We start from the raw sequence: 15,726 nt of genomic DNA, 5'->3' as shown, positions 1-15,726 counted from the left end.
GTGGGTGTAGGTGGGTTGTATGATGGTTTTGGAGGAGTAATGGAGGTGATTGGTGAAGGGTATTTGTGGAAGAAAGTTATGAAAAGATGTGAAGATGAGAGAAGAAGTGGTAGGGATCCTGTGGGGTCCACAGATCCAGTGGGGCCAAGGACTTAACATCCCTGCTCCAATTAGGCGTGTAAAACGCCCTTGCTGTGCAATCCTGGAGTTTAACGCCAGACTGCTGCCTGTTTCTGGCGTTAAACGCCCAAATGTAGCTTGTTTTTGGCGTTTAACGCCAGGTAGATGCTTGTTTCTGGCGTTAAACGCCAGCTTGGTGCCTGTTTCTGGCGTTAAACGCCAGACAGATGCTTGTTTCTGGCATTTAAATGCCAGACTGCTTTCCTCCAGGGTGTGCTGTTTTCAATGCTATTTTTCATTCTGTTTTTGATTTTTCAGTAGTTTTTATGACTTCACATGATCATCAACCTAATAAAACACGAAATAACAATAGAAAATAAATAAATATAATTAGATAACATTGGGTTGCCTCCCAACAAGTGCTTCTTTAATGTCAATAGCTTGATAGTGAGCTCTCATAGAGCTTCACAGATGTTCAGAGCATTATTGGAACCTCCCAACACCAAACTTAGAGTTTGACTTTGGGGGCTTTGGTTGACTCTACAGTGAGAGAAGCTTTTCATGCTTCCTCTCCATGGTTACAGAAGGAGATCCTTGAGTTTTAAACACAAGGTTGTCCTCATTTAGTTGAAGGATCAATTCTCCTCTGTCCATATCAATCACAGCTCTTGCTATGGCTAGGAAGGGTCTTCCAAGGATGATGGATTCATCCTCATCCTTCCCAGTGTCTAGGATTATGAAATCAGAAGGGAGGTAAAGGCCTTCAACCTTCACTGACACGTCCTCTACTAGTCCATAAGCCTGTTTTCTTGAGTTGTCTGCCATCTCTAATGAGATTCTGGCAGCTTGCACCTCAAAGATTTCCAGTTTCTCCTTTACAGAGAGTGGCATGAGGTTTATCCCTGATCCAAGGTCACATAGAGCCTTCTCAAAGGTCATGGTGCCTATGGTACAAGGTATTAAGAACTTTCCAGGATCTTGTTTCTTCTGAGGCAATTTCAGTTGATCCAGATCACTCAGTTTATTGGTGAGCAAGGGGGTTCATCTTCCCAAGTCTCATTACCAAATAACTTGGCATTCAGCTTCATGATTGCACCAAGGTACTTGACAACTTGCTCTTCAGTAACATCCTCATTCTCTTCAGAAAAAGAATACTCATCAGAGCTCATGAAGGGTAGAAGGAGGTTTAATGGAATCTCTATGGTCTCTAATTGAGCCTCAGATTCCTTTGGTTCCTGAGAGGGAAACTCCTTGCTGATCACTGGACGTCCCAGGAGGTCTTCCTCACTAGGATTCACGTCCTCTCCCTCCCTTGTAGGTTCGGCCATGATGGTTAAATCAATGGCCTTGCACTCTCTTTTTGGATTCTCTTCTGTATTGCTTGGGAGAGTACTAGGAGGAGTTTCAGTGACTCTTTTACTCAGCTGGTCCACTTGTGCCTCCAAATTTCTAATGGAGGACCTTATTTCATTCATGAAACTTAAAGTGGCCTTAGATAGATCAGAGACTATATTTGCTAAGCTAGATGGATTCTGCTCAGAATTTTCTGTCTGTTGCTGAGTGGATGATGGAAAAGGTTTGCTATTGCTAAACCTATTTCTTCCACCACTATTAAAGCCTTGTTGAGACTTTTGTTGATCCTTCCATGAGAAATTTGGATGATTTCTCCATAAGGGATTATAGGTGTTTCCATAGGGTTCACCCATGTAATTTACCTCTGCTATTGCAGGGTTCTCAGGATCATAAGCTTCTTCTTCAGAAGAGGCCTCTTTAGTACTGTTGGATGATTCCTTCAATCCGTTCAGACTCTGAGAAATCATATTGACTTGCTGAGTCAATATTTTATTCTGAGCCAATATGGCATTCAGAGTATCAATTTCAAGAACTCCCTTCCTCATAGGCGTCCCATTATTCACAGGATTCCTTTCAGAAGTGTACATAAACTGGTTATTTGCAACCATGTTAATGAGTTCTTGAGCTTCTGCAGGCGTTTTCTTTAGGTGAATGGATCCACCTGCAGAATGGTCCAGTGACATCTTTGATAGCTCAGACAGACCATCATAGAATATATCCAGGATGGTCCATTCTGAAAACATGTCAGAAGGACACTTTTTGGTCAGTTCCTTGTATCTCTCCTAAGCTTCATAGAGGGATTCACCTTCTTTTCGTTTGAAGGTTTGAACATCCACTCTAAGCTTACTAAGCTTTTGATGAGGAAAGAACTTGGCTAAGAAAGTCGTGACCAGCTTATCCCAAGAGTTCAGGCTATCCTTAGGTTGAGAGTCCAACCATATTCTAGCTCTGTCTCTTATAGCAAATGGAAAAAGCATAAGCCTGTAGACCTCGGGATCAACCCCATTGGTCTTAACAGTATCACAGATCTGCAAGAATTCAGTTAAGAACTGAAAAAGGATCTTCATATGGAAGTCCATGAAACTTGCAGTTCTGTTGCATCAGAGAAACTAATTGAGGTTTAAGCTCAAAGTTGTTTGCCCCAATGGCAGGGATTGAGATGCTTCTTCCATGTAAATTGGAATTTGGTGCAGTAAAGTCACCAAGCATCTTCCTTGCATTGTTATTATTTTCGGCCATGTCTCCTTCTTTTTCGAAAATTTCTGTCAGATTTTCTCCAGAGAGTTGTGCTTTAGCTTCCTTTAGCTTCCTCTTCAGAGTTCTTTCAGGTTCAGGATCAGCTTCAACAAGAATGTTCTTATCCTTGTTCCTGCTCATATGAAAAAGAGGAGAACATAAAAGAAAATATGGAATCCTCTATGTCACAGTATAGAGATTCCTTATGCAAGTATAAGAAGAGAAGAATGTAAGAAGGAGAAGAGGAAAAATTCGAACATAGAGAGGGGTGATGAGCGGATAATTTATACGCTTTTTGGCATTGTTTTTAGTATGTTTTTAGTATATTTTAATTAGTTTTTATTATATTTTTATTAGTTTTTAAATAAAAATCACTCTTCTGGACTTTACTATGAGTTTGTGTGTTTTTCTATGATTTCAGGTATTTTCTGGCTGAAATTGAGGGACCTGAGCAAAAATCTGATTCAGAGGCTGAAAAAGGACTTCAGATGCTGTTGGATTCTGACCTCCCTGCACTCAAAGTGGATTTTTTGGAGCTACAGAAGCCCAAATGGTGCGCTCTCAATTGCGTTGGAAAGTAGACATCCTGGGCTTTCCAGCAATATATAATAGTCCATACTTTGCCCGAGATTTGATGGCCCAAATAGGCGTTCCAAGACAGCTCAAGAATTCTGGCGTTTAACTCCGGAACTGGCACAAAAGCTGGAGTTAAACGCCCAAACTGGCACAAAAGCTGGAGTTAAACGCCCAAACTGGCACAAAAGTTGGCGTTTAACTCCAAGAAAAGTCTCTACACATGGAAGCTTCAATGCTCAGCCCAAGCACACACCAAGTGGGCCCGGAAAAAGATTTCTGCATTAATTACTGATTTCTGTAAACCCTAGGCTACTAGTTTTCTATAAATAGGATCTTATACTATTGTATTTTGGATCAATCTTTGGACGTTTAGTCCCTAGACCTTGGAGGCTGGCCATTCGGCCATGCTTACACCATTATCACTTATGTATTTTCAACGGTGGAGTTTCTATACACCATAGATTAAGGTGTGGAGCTCTGCTGTTCTTCATGAATTAATACAAAGTACTATTGTTTTTCTATTCAACTCAAGTCTATTTCTTCTCCAAGATATTCATTCGCACCCAAGAACATGATAAATGTGATGATTATGTGACACTCATCACCATTCTCACCTATAAACGCGTGACTGACAACCACTTCCGTTCTACATGCAAACAAGCTTGAATGCGTATCTCTTGGGTTTCTAATCTAAGATTAGAACCTTCATGGTATAGGCTAGAATTATGGCGGCCATTCCTTGTAGAACCTATGCACAATTACTCAAGAGGGGGGGTGAATTGAGTATTGCAACAACAATGAATCTTTTTGCGAAAGTTAAAGACAATATACAAAAGTGTTATTGTACTAGTATTTTTCCAAGAGCTTAACTCAATTGCTAAGCATTTATAAGGAGCTTTTACTTTCCAATAGACACCAACTCAAATAAATTGATCAAGCTTTTCACCAATCGGACTTAAGCTATTCCTTAAGTACTTACGAAGCTACTTTTCGATCACAATTTATTTGCTCAAAGGTAAAAGACAATAATATTGAAGAGATGAGTTTGGAGAGATGCAAACGCTATTTAGAGTGGTTCGGCACAATCCTTGTCCTACGTCCACTTTCTTTCTCAATCGCTATTGAGAAGTTCCACTATTGCCAAGCTTCAAGGTGCTCGCGCAAAACCTTTTACAATCCGAGTCCTTAGTTTCTAACACCTCACGGTATATGATCACCACTCGTATACTAACCCACTCCACTTAGAGATACCTTCTCTAAGATTTGCCTTGAGTACTTAGTATACTTCTTTGGTATCCTCACCGACTATAGTGTTTATAACTCTTGACTCAACCTTGGAGATCACACTCCAATTTACAAAGTGTACAAGAAAACAATTCTCAAAGAATTGTTGAGACGAAATGAGTGCTCTCTAGAAGAGTGTATGATTACAAGTTTAGCACTATTGAATCAATTGATATTGCTCTCTCAAATTGTGTATTATAACACCTTAAAAAAATGTGTAGAATGAAAGAATATGAACAAGATAGTTTGCAAATGCTCAAGTATTTGAAATAAGGCTTCAATCCATCTATTTATAGACTCCCCAAACCTTAGAAACGTTGGGGAGTTAATGGGATGGAGCCTTTTTGTCAAAACTAGCCGTTTTTTATGTTTTTGAATCATTTGCATCGATGCATAACACTTTGCATCGATGCAAATGTGTCTTTGAAGCTGAAATTTGAATTTTCAGCTAGGTTGCATCGATGCAAACATCTTTGCATCGATGCAACAAGTCGTCGCATGCTTTGCATCGATGCAAGATGAGTGTGCATCGATGCAAACCTTAAAGAATGGCTTAAAATCACTTCAAAATACTTAGGATTGATCTCAAACTTGTTGGAGTCAATTCCTATGCTTTTGTACCTTTGAAAACAAGTTTTTAAACCATTTGGCTAGCATCGAATTGCAAGATGTGCATCAAAACATTTTGTGAGTGTGTGTTGAGAGATTTAGCAATTGGTTCTTAACAAGAAGTTACCTAAGTCCTAAGACACTATACTTGTCTTCAAATGTTGTGGACTTGAGTTTCTTGTTGTTGTTGTGTTGCTTTCAACTCTTCATTCCTCAACGTTGAATGTTGGTTGATCTTTCAACATGCTTGTTCATTCAAGTTGTTTGTTGGTTTGTCTTTCATGTCGTTTGTTGGTTTGTCATTCATCAAAACCTACGAATACAAACTTCGCATACAAGCAACATGATTTACAATTTCCCCCTTTTTGATAATGACAAACCAATTTTGAGGATATGCATTTATAAATGATTTTGAAAGCAACAATAATGCACTTTGTTTTATAGAAAGCTTTGGAGAAGACTTCACAAAAAAAATTTTGCAGGAGTTCCCCCTAAATATGTGCATTTGTTCCCTTAAAGGGCGTTTATCAAAGAAAACGATTTAGATATCAAAATTTTTGCTTAGCGGAAGTCTTTTTGAAATCATTGTTTCGCAAACTTATTTCTTCTTTTCAAATCCTCAAACTTCTTCTTTTTCAAGAGTTCAAAATTTCAAATATCCTCAAACTTCTCTTCCCCCTTTTGACATTATCAAAAAGAAAGGAGTTTGAAATGTGTCATAGAAGCATGCATAAAACAATGAATTTTTTTTTTAAGTTCAATTTCTCTATTAATTTCAAGGATGAGATATTCCCCCTTTCAAAAAGAATTTGATTTCTTCTTTTTATATATATAACAAGCATGCATAATTCCCCCTAAAGAAGTGAAATATATTAAAGCATGCACATTGACTTAAAATAGGGGTACCAAGCCTATTTTGAGTTATTCACCAAATAAGCATACAAGCATTAATCATTAAACAAAATTATGAAGGAAATATCAAAGTATTTAAACCATAATAGAAATCCTTAGCTTACTAGGAGTTAGTTTAACAGTTCATATAATCAAATAAACATAAAGCAATAAAAAGTGACTTGATGAAGAGGAGACAATCAATCTTGGTCTTCATCATCATCAGTATCCTCTTCATACGGTAGGTGAATGCCGAAATGCTCATATAAGTCATCAATACGACGATCCAAGCGACCCGTGCGATGATCGACACGAGACACACGACGATTAAGTGCTTCAAGTTGCCTACCATGCTCTACTTCAATCCTTTGGATGTTTTGGTTGATGGATTGTAATTCTCTCATTACATCAACCAAGGAGGGTGTTTCTTGAGCTTGAGGTGCTTGTGGAGGAGCTTGCTCTTGAGGACCTTGTTCATCAACATTTCTTCTTCCCATTTTGTTGAGAATATGAGTGTTGATACAAGATTGAGGTGGTACTTCCTTGGCAATCTCATTTGATATATTAATACCAACATAATCAAAGACTTTAGACCATAGGCAAAGGAATCCTAATCCACCATTCCTATCCTTCATCTTGAGCCTAATCATATGTTGTACTATAAAGTATGGCCAATTAATCTTAATCCCATTCATCATAGCCAACATGACAATCAAATCTTCATCATTTACATTCGCATGCCCGGATATTCTAGGTTGCAATACATAGGTGACTAGATATAACAAAGTTCTATGTTCCGCACTCATTGAATTGCAACTAATTTTGGAATGAGCTCCTTGTACAAGATTGAACAAATGCATGGCATTGTCCTTTGAATAACCCCATTCATCAATTGGGGTTTTACCACCTTGAAACAAGTCACCTTGATTTGGCAACTCCCAAATGGTGGCTAACTCATCACCATCTAGCCTATAATCCTTTCTTCCTATCTTGAAGAATAATGTGAAATTTGATTCATCTTCCTCATTAATCTCAAGCATGAGTGTACTATAGGCTATGGCAACTAAATCCGGATAATATTTACTCTTAATTTGAACAAAATCCATGAGGCCTTGATGAACTAGAATAGCCTTAAGAGTATCAAACTTATGAATGACAAGAAGGGTCGGATCCAAATACCTCGGAGGAATTTCCTTTCTTCCGGCTAGCCTTACCTCATAGAATTGAAGATCTTCATTAGAAGCAAAGTACCTTGCCAAAGGATGATCATTTGGAGGTGGAACCACACTTGAAGAGCCTTTTGACTTCTTGATGGTTCTCTTGATTCTAGGCATTGTGGATGATTTTGTTTTATGGGTTTTGTAGAGGAGAAAGTGGGGACTTCAAATATGTAATTTGTTTGTAGTGGGTATCTAAGTTTTGTGAGTTGTATGAAGCTATATGTGAGCTTGTTTTGGAGGTTATGGAGGTTTGAATGTGGGGATATGAGTTGTGAGGTTGAAGATGATGAAAAAGTGGGGTTTTGTTGCTCAAAAATGCCAAATTCACGTGTTTTTGTGCAATTTGGTCGTGTTTGCATCGATGCAATAGGCTTTGCATCGATGCACATAGCACATTGTGTGCTTTGCATCGATGCAAAGCTTGGTTGCATCGATGCAACATGCATCATTTTGCCCAAAATCACCAAATTTTCATCCTTTGGTGGTTCTTTCTTCAATCCTTTGAGTTCCATCATGTATATACTCACTTAAACTATTATAAACTTCAATTTGTTGATCCTCCATTGTTTATAATCTTCAAATTTTTCAATCTACCTCAAGATTAATCACTCATTCATCAACTCATAAACCTACAAAACAATGGCTAATTGGATATCTCCAATGCTTAAGTTAGTAAGAGATACAAAAATAGCAATATAAATACAATGAATTCAAACAAATCATATTAGATTAGAATCCAAGATACCAAGTTCATTTCGGATGTTAAAAAAACTTTCTTTACATAAAGGTTTAGTGAAGATGTCCGCTAGTTGTTTACTAGTTTCGACAAATTCAATAACCACATCACCCTTTTCAACATGGTCTCTTATGAAGTGATGTCTAATCTCAATATGCTTGGTTCTTGAATGTTGAACCGGATTCTTGGTTAAATTTATTGCACTAGTGTTATCACATTTGATAGGAATGTGATCAAGCATGAGTCCATAGTCCACAAGTTGTTGTTTCATCCATAAAATTTGGGCGCAACAACTACCGGCGGCTACATACTCGGCTTCGGCGGTAGACAAGGCTACACTTACTTGTTTCTTACTATGCCATGAAACAAGAGAGTTTCCTAGCAAGTGACAAGTGCCGCTAGTGCTTTTCCTATCCAATTTACAACCGGCAAAATCGGAATCGGAATAACCAATCAAATCACAAGTGGATCCTTTCGGATACCACAATCCAACATTTAATGTTCCTATGAGATACTTCATAATCCTTTTCACCGCACTTAAGTGAGATTCCTTAGGATTAGCTTGGTATCTCGCACACATGCATACACTAAACATGATATCTGGCCTACTTGCCGTTAGATAAAGTAATGATCCTATCATGCCTCTATACTTCTTTACATCTATGTTTTTACCTTGTTCATCTTTGTCAAGGTAGCAAGTAGTGCTCATTGGTGTGTCCATTGCCTTAGCATTGTCCATTCTAAATCTTTTGAGCAATTCCTTGAAATATTTGGTTTGGCTAACGAAAGTTCCTTCTTTTCCTTGTTTGATTTGAAGACCAAGGAAGAAGTTGAGTTCGCCCATCATGGACATTTCAAATTCACTTTGCATGAGGTTTGAGAAAAACTTGCAAAGTGATTCGTTAGTTGAACCAAATATTATGTCATCGACGTAAACTTGTACCAAAAGGATATTTTTGTTTTCAATCATGATAAATAAAGTTGTATCAACCTTCCCTCTTCTAAAACCCTTTTCTATTAAAAACTTGCTCAAACGTTCATACCAAGCTCTTGGAGCTTGTTTAAGACCATAAAGAGCTTTCTTGAGTTTAAAAACATGATTAGGATTTTCATAATCCTCAAAACCGGGAGGTTGTTCAACATATACTTCTTCTTGAATGAAACCATTAAGAAAGGCACTCTTAACATCCATTTGATAAAGTTTGAAGTTATAAGAGGATGCAAAAGCAAGTAACATCCTAATAGCTTCTAATCTAGCTACGGGAGCATAAGTTTCGTCATAATCAATGCCTTCCTCTTGATTATAACCTTTAGCTACCAATCTAGCTTTGTTTCTAACAATTGTACCATTTTCATCGAGTTTATTTCTAAAAACCCATTTTGTTCCTACAATTGTTTGATTACTTGGTTTAGGCACCAATTCCCAAACGTCATTTCGTTTGAATTGGTTAAGCTCCTCTTGCATTGCCATAGCCCAATGTTCATCATCAATTGCGAACTCAATGGTAGATGGTTCAATTTGAGAAACAAAAGCACTATATGCAAATAAATTTCTAAAAGTGGATCGAGTTGTTACCCCTTTCGAAACATCACCAATGACGTTGTCTAGAGGATGATCCTTTGAAGTACGCCAGTCCTTTGGAAGTGCATTTATTTGTGCTTGTGATGGTTCAATTTCTTCAACTTGAACACTATCCTTTGTTGAGCTTGTAGAGGCTTCATTTAAATCTTTTTCTTTGTCTTCACCATTCAAATTTAGTGAATCAAAGTTTTCTACATTTTCATCAAAATCTTTTCTAGCACAACAACGGTTAGTTTCATCAAAAGCGACATGAATACTTTCTTCCATAGTCATGATGCGTTTATTATATACTCTAAAAGCTTTGCTAGTTAAAGAGTAGCCTAAGAAGATTCCTTTATCAGCCTTAGCATCAAATTTGCCTAAGTTATCTTTTCCATTATTTAGAATAAAGCATTTACAGCCAAAGACGTGAAGGTGGGAAATATTTGGCTTTCTTTCTTTGTACAATTCGTACGGTGTTTTCTTAAGAATAGGTCGAATGATAATCCTATTCATAACATAACACGCGGTACTAACCGCATCCGCCCAAAAGTACTTAGGAATATTAGCCTCATTGAGCATAGTTCTCGCCATTTCTTCTAAATGACGATTTTTCCTTTCAACCACACCATTTTGTTGTGGTGTTCTAGGAGAGGAAAAATTATGCTCAATGCCATTTTCTTCACAAAAGTTTCAAAAAGATTGTTTTCAAATTCTCCACCATGATCACTTCTAATAGATGATATATGCAAATTCTTTTCATTTTGAATAACTTTGGCTAATCTTTTGAATGCTCGAAATGCATCACTCTTGTTTGCTAGGAACAAGGTCCATGTAAATCGAGAGTAATCATCAACAATAACTAAAGCATAGTAATTGCCACCAAAGCTCATAGTCCTAGAAGGACCAAATAAATCCATGTGCAAAAGTTGTAATGGCCTTGTTGTTGAAACAATGTTTTTGGATTTAAAAGAGGCCTTTACTTGTTTTCCCTTTTGACATGCGTCGCAAAGGACGTCTTTTTCAAAACGTAGCTTTGGTAAGCCAATTACTAACTCTTTAGAGACCAACTTGCTAAGATGGTCCATGTTAGCATGAGCTACTCTACGATGCCATAACCAAGTTTCATCATTTTTACTAACAAGGCATTTCACATCATTTGAGGAAACTTCATCTAGATTAATCATGTATACATTGTCAACACGGTGCCCAATTAGCACAATTTCATTAGTGTCTTGCCTTTTTATCAAACAACATTTTGAATCAAAGGTGACTAAGTTTCCTTTGTCACAAAGTTGGCTAACACTAATGAGATTATGTTTGAGACCTTTGACAAGTATAACATTATCTATGGAGGTAGAAGAATTTTTACCAACTTTTCCAACGCCGATTACTTTGCCGGTGTTGTTGTCTCCATAGATCACGTTTCCTCCGTTTGTAGGCTCTATTGCGGTGAACTTTGATTCATCGCCGGTCATGTGTTTGGAGCATCCACTATCAACATACCAATTTGTATCCTTAGCTCCAACACGTACCTACAAAACAATTAAAATTGGGATTTAGGTACCCAAGTGAATTTGGGTCCTTGATGGTTAGTATGAGCATAATGCCCATAAGGTGCCCATCTCGTATCTTGACTACGAAAGTTTATATGTTTAATTCTAGTAAAGCATACGGGTGCTATATGACCTACTTTATTACAATAATGACATATGACATTTGGATTATGCATCCTATGCATGTTTCTAAATGGTTGCCTAGGTTGTTTCCTAAATGCAACATCTTTTGATCTATATGCATTGTGATTATAATTTCTAAATGAAGCATGTTGAGGAGGATGTTTAAAGGCTTCATTCCTTTTAGGCATGCTTGCCTTTTGGGCTTGCGGTTGCCTAATAGGAGTTTTAGTATTTTTAAATTTTCCTTTTTCAAAACCTAAACCTTCCTTATTATGAACATGCTTTTGGTTTTTCAACATTTTATCTAAGTTCTTTGAAGATTCATTGAACTTAGCTAAAGTGTTCTTAAGATTTGTAATTTCATTTTCATGCATTTTACAAGATTTGTATGGATCACTACTTGTGCTACACTTATCTTTTCCAAGATTGATATTCTCGTTTTTCAACATCTCATTTTGTTTTAAAAGATCCATATTCTTTTTCTTTAGGAGAGAATAATCTTGGGTAAGTTTTGTGTACACCTCAAGTAAGGCATCATATTCATCTTGTAAATTAAAAGAAGTGGAGTTGTCATCACTAACCTTTTCTTCGCTTGCCATTAAGCAAAGATTTGCAACCTCGTCGTCATCGGAGTCGGATTCATCCTCGTTCTCCCATGATATGTATGCTTTCTCCTTCTTCTTAAATTTCTTGTTTTTGTCCTCCTTTTGAAGTTTTGGACAATTGGGTTTAATGTGTCCAACTTCTCCACACTCATAGCATTTTGGTACCTTTGTTTTGCTCTTGAAGTTTTTCTTCATTGCAAACTTATTGAATCTTTTTAATAAGAGTGCAAATTCTTCATCTCCTTCTTCTTCATTATCATCACTCTCTTCTTGTAGTGATGTTGTTTTAAGGGCGAGACTTTTCTTCTTGCTTTCTTCACCTTTTTGTCTATTTAGCATAGTCATTTCATAGGTGAGAAGATTACCTCGTAGTTGATCAAATGTAAGTTGATCATAGAGCCTTCCTTCCACAATGGCGTTTACTTTGGAGTTCCATTTTGGTGTAAGGCTTGTAAGCACCTTGGTCACAATTTGTTTATCATTGTATTTTGTGCCAAGCATGCTTAGGTTGTTGAAGATCTTGGAGAGTCTTTCAAGAGCTTCTTCAATGCTCTCTTCATCTTTCATTTTAAAATTTTTCCATTCATGAACCAACATAAATACCTTTGATTCTTTAACGTGGTCGGTTCCTTCGTAAGTGATTTGGAGTTTATCCCAAATCTCTTTAGCGGTTTCACATGTAGAGATCTTCATATAATCATGCTCGTTAAGTGCACAATGAATGAAGTTGATGGCTTTATCATTCATTGCCACTTTCTTCCAATCATCGTCACTATATTCATCTTCTCCTTTCGGTACTTGCTTTGTGACGGAGACTTCTCCTTCTTTAGCGCTTGTTGTCTTTGTTGGAATGTGATTTCCATTCTCAATCACTTTCCAAATTCTCACATCTTGAGAACGGATCCAAATTCTCATCTTATTTTTCCAATAAGAGTAATTTGTTCCGCTAAAAAGAGGAGGTCTAGCGGTTGAGTTACCTTCACTAGTGTTGTTGTTGTTAAAGCTTGTGCTTGCCATGATCTTTTCCCTTAAACGGTTAAGTCTTTCAAAGGGTTAAGCTCTGATACCACTTGTAGAACCTATGCACAATTACTCAAGAGGGGGGGTGAATTGAGTATTGCAACAACAATGAATCTTTTTGCGAAAGTTAAAGACAATATACAAAAGTGTTATTGTACTAGTATTTTTCCAAGAGCTTAACTCAATTGCTAAGCATTTATAAGGAGCTTTTACTTTCCAATAGACACCAACTCAAATAAATTGATCAAGCTTTTCACCAATCGGACTTAAGCTATTCCTTAAGTACTTACGAAGCTACTTTTCGATCACAATTTATTTGCTCAAAGGTAAAAGACAATAATATTGAAGAGATGAGTTTGGAGAGATGCAAACGCTATTTAGAGTGGTTCGGCACAATCCTTGTCCTACGTCCACTTTCTTTCTCAATCGCTATTGAGAAGTTCCACTATTGCCAAGCTTCAAGGTGCTCGCGCAAAACCTTTTACAATCCGAGTCCTTAGTTTCTAACACCTCACGGTATATGATCACCACTCGTATACTAACCCACTCCACTTAGAGATACCTTCTCTAAGATTTGCCTTGAGTACTTAGTATACTTCTTTGGTATCCTCACCGACTATAGTGTTTATAACTCTTGACTCAACCTTGGAGATCACACTCCAATTTACAAAGTGTACAAGAAAACAATTCTCAAAGAATTGTTGAGACGAAATGAGTGCTCTCTAGAAGAGTGTATGATTACAAGTTTAGCACTATTGAATCAATTGATATTGCTCTCTCAAATTGTGTATTATAACACCTTAAAAAAATGTGTAGAATGAAAGAATATGAACAAGATAGTTTGCAAATGCTCAAGTATTTGAAATAAGGCTTCAATCCATCTATTTATAGACTCCCCAAACCTTAGAAACGTTGGGGAGTTAATGGGATGGAGCCTTTTTGTCAAAACTAGCCGTTTTTTATGTTTTTGAATCATTTGCATCGATGCATAACACTTTGCATCGATGCAAATGTGTCTTTGAAGCTGAAATTTGAATTTTCAGCTAGGTTGCATCGATGCAAACATCTTTGCATCGATGCAACAAGTCGTCGCATGCTTTGCATCGATGCAAGATGAGTGTGCATCGATGCAAACCTTAAAGAATGGCTTAAAATCACTTCAAAATACTTAGGATTGATCTCAAACTTGTTGGAGTCAATTCCTATGCTTTTGTACCTTTGAAAACAAGTTTTTAAACCATTTGGCTAGCATCGAATTGCAAGATGTGCATCAAAACATTTTGTGAGTGTGTGTTGAGAGATTTAGCAATTGGTTCTTAACAAGAAGTTACCTAAGTCCTAAGACACTATACTTGTCTTCAAATGTTGTGGACTTGAGTTTCTTGTTGTTGTTGTGTTGCTTTCAACTCTTCATTCCTCAACGTTGAATGTTGGTTGATCTTTCAACATGCTTGTTCATTCAAGTTGTTTGTTGGTTTGTCTTTCATGTCGTTTGTTGGTTTGTCATTCATCAAAACCTACGAATACAAACTTCGCATACAAGCAACATGATTTACATTCCTGAGATCCGGAACGTCTAAACCTTGTCTGTGGTATTCTGAGTAGGATCTGGAAAGGGATGGCTGTGACGAGCTTCAAACTCGCAATTGTGGGGCGTGTGACAGACGCAAAAGGATCAATGGATCCTATTCCGACATGATCGAGAACCGACAGATGATTAGCCGTGCGGTGACAGCGCATTTGGAACGTTTTCACTGAGAGGACGGGAAGTAGCCATTGACAACGGTGATGCCCAACATAAAGCTTGCCATGGAAAGGAGTATGAATGATTGGAAGAAGGCAATAGGAAAGCAGAGGTTCAGAGGGAACAAAGCATCTTCATACGCTTATCTGAAATTCCAACCAAAGAATTACATAAGTATCTCTATCTTTATTTTATGTTTTATTTATCTTTTAATTATCAATTCTCCATCACCGTCTGAATTCGCCTGACTGAGATTTACAAGATGACCATAGCTTGCTTCAAGCCGACAGTCTCCGTGGGATCGACCCTTACTCACGTAAGGTATTACTTGGACGACCCAGTGCACTTGCTGGTTAGTTGTGCGGAATTGTGACAAAGTGTGATTCATGTTTAAGAGCTCCAAGTCCTTTGGCGCCATTGTTGATGATCACAATTTCGTGCACCAAGGGGGATAGGGTTCGAATTTTTGGGTGGAGGAGAAGTGTTAGTAGATGAATAAATAAACAGAAGGGGATGAGAGATGAAAGAATTCGAAAATTAAATAAATTAAAATAAAAGTATTTTTGTTTTTAAATTGAATTTAAAATAAAAATTCAAAAATTTAAAAAGAAAAATAAAATTAAATCAAATTAAAATTTAAAACAAATAGTTAATTAAAAAGAAATTTTGAAAAAGAGGGAAGGGATTTTCGAAAATTAGAGAGAGAGAGAGAGAGTTAGTTAGGTAGTTTTGAAAAAGATAAGAATCAAACAAAAACTTAAGTGGTTAATTGAAAAAAGATTTGAAAATTATTTTTTAAAAGGATAAGAAGTTAGAAAAGATTTTGAAATTGATTCTTAAAAAGATGTGATTGAAACTTATTTTGAAAAAGATTTGAAAAAGAAATTTAAAAAGATTTGATTTTAAAAATTAAAGTTGATTACTTGACTAACAAGAAACAAAAAAGATATGATTTTAAAATTTAAAGATTGGACCTTTCTTAATAGGCAAGTAACAAATTTTAAAATTTTTGAATCAATCACATTAATTGTTAGCATTAATTTTGGAAACATGAAATAAAAATAAGAAAAAGATTTTAAAAATTGATTTTAA

General features: G+C 36.8%; 1 non-coding gene across 1 annotated transcript; it reads left to right on the top strand.

Moving 5' to 3' along the window:
• Positions 1–2,214: 2,214 nt before the first annotated feature.
• Positions 2,215–2,318, top strand: LOC148549047 (small nucleolar RNA R71). Its single transcript, XR_015897851.1, has one exon. It is a non-coding gene; the product is annotated as a small nucleolar RNA R71 (small nucleolar RNA).
• Positions 2,319–15,726: the final 13,408 nt, after the last annotated feature.

The sequence above is a fragment of the Arachis ipaensis genome, chromosome B8 (assembly GCF_059453495.1).
Source record: "Arachis ipaensis isolate K30076 ecotype BB chromosome B8, ASM5945349v1, whole genome shotgun sequence".
In the NCBI taxonomy this organism is placed as follows: domain Eukaryota; kingdom Viridiplantae; phylum Streptophyta; class Magnoliopsida; order Fabales; family Fabaceae; genus Arachis; species Arachis ipaensis.
This window is presented reverse-complemented; position numbering and strand designations above follow the sequence as displayed.